Source organism: Megalops cyprinoides, chromosome 18 (genome assembly GCF_013368585.1).
Source record: "Megalops cyprinoides isolate fMegCyp1 chromosome 18, fMegCyp1.pri, whole genome shotgun sequence".
Lineage (NCBI taxonomy): Eukaryota > Metazoa > Chordata > Actinopteri > Elopiformes > Megalopidae > Megalops > Megalops cyprinoides.
In genome coordinates this window covers 6159543-6161000 of record NC_050600.1, presented here as the reverse complement: position 1 = coordinate 6161000, position 1458 = coordinate 6159543, and the positions used below count along the sequence as shown (strand labels likewise).

Here is a 1458-nt window from a genome sequence, read left to right as displayed (position 1 = left end):
TTCACTCCTGAGAGATGGGAAAAGCATGCATAAAATTTTCACATATGTCTAGGAAATATTGTGCATATTTACTATAACAAAGGATCACCCATGTAGGAAACCTTTCCCCTGGCCCCCCACCATTGTGTTTGGGACTGGATTACAGAGACCGAACAGATGCAGGAACATAGTAAGTGTTCCGCATAAATCAAATTACATCCTCATTTGCATGAACAGATGTAACTCTCCTGGCCTCAAGCTTCCCCCCACCTCATGAAATCTGCACCCACAGCACTTTCTGCTGTCCTTAAAGGTATAGGAGTAACATGTAGCGCCTCACAAAACATGACAAAGTACATGACGCGTACGACAGCTGGATGAAAGTCATTGGAAAAATTCAAAATTTCCACCGGATTCTTAGTTATCCCACAATGACAAAGCGTTATTTTCTCTTAATGTTAAGTGTAAATGGCATTAACATCCTCAACTGTTTTTAACCCTAAAGTGTCTTTTTGACATGTTGATTCTACCACCTGATTCTAACCACTTGATGGTTTGCATTGTCTGATCCAAGTGGAGGATAGTTTTTTTTTTTTGGTATCTGAAAACTCCATGGCACAGTGGTCTTGCACATGGTTTATTGGTCAGTGGTAGAGCTGTGGCACAGTAGCACAACTAAGGCATCACCAGCCAACCAGCCAATCAACTGGGAGAGTGTGCTAAAGCAATGGTCAGCAAACAAGCCTTTGAAGAACATTACATTACATTATTGGCATTCAGAAGATGCTCTTATCCAGAGCAACTTTACATCAGTTACAGTTTTTTTTTTTTTTTTTTTTAAATGTTATCTATTTATACAGCTGGATATTTACTGAGGTACTTATACTCTTGGGGTACTTAACCTACAACCTACAACAGCAGTGCCCCAGCACAGGATTGAACTAGTAACTTTTCAGTTACAAGTCCTGCTCTTTAACCATTATGCTACACTACCGCCTGCAGACTTTGCTCAAATATGTGCTTTGATGTTGGTTGGAATTTAGTTTTTTGTTTTTTAGTAAGTGTACAGCAAAAGTGACTCTGGTGGGACTCGAACCCACAACCTTTGAATTGCCTCTCATAGTGCTTGACTAGAAGTCCAATGCGCTATCCGTTGCGCCACAGAGCCACAGGTCTGTTGTTTGTAGGTAGCATAATGCCAGTGAGATAATAGGGGGTCACCTAACCTGCCACTTTGGTTTTGTATATCTAGAAATGTGCTGATGATTAATACAAGATGAGAGAACTAATATATTAATATATAAAAGTGTCCTGCTTGTGGAAAGGAAACAAATAGTAAATCTCACTGAAGTCAAGGTAGCAATGTGTTCAAATGGCTCATTTCAGAATAACCTTGTTTCGTCTCAGAGAAAAAGCAATGTTATGAATTTCGCCATTGCTGTAGGGTAAGCTGCAGGTGTGAGTTGTTTGTAACTGTGT

General features: G+C 39.9%; 1 non-coding gene across 1 annotated transcript; it reads right to left on the bottom strand.

Annotated features, from left to right (window-relative positions):
- Positions 1-1054: 1054 nt before the first annotated feature.
- Positions 1055-1147, bottom strand: trnar-ucu. Its single transcript has 2 exons — positions 1111-1147; positions 1055-1090 (listed from the first exon to the last, which is right to left on the bottom strand). It is a non-coding gene; the product is annotated as a tRNA-Arg (tRNA).
- Positions 1148-1458: the final 311 nt, after the last annotated feature.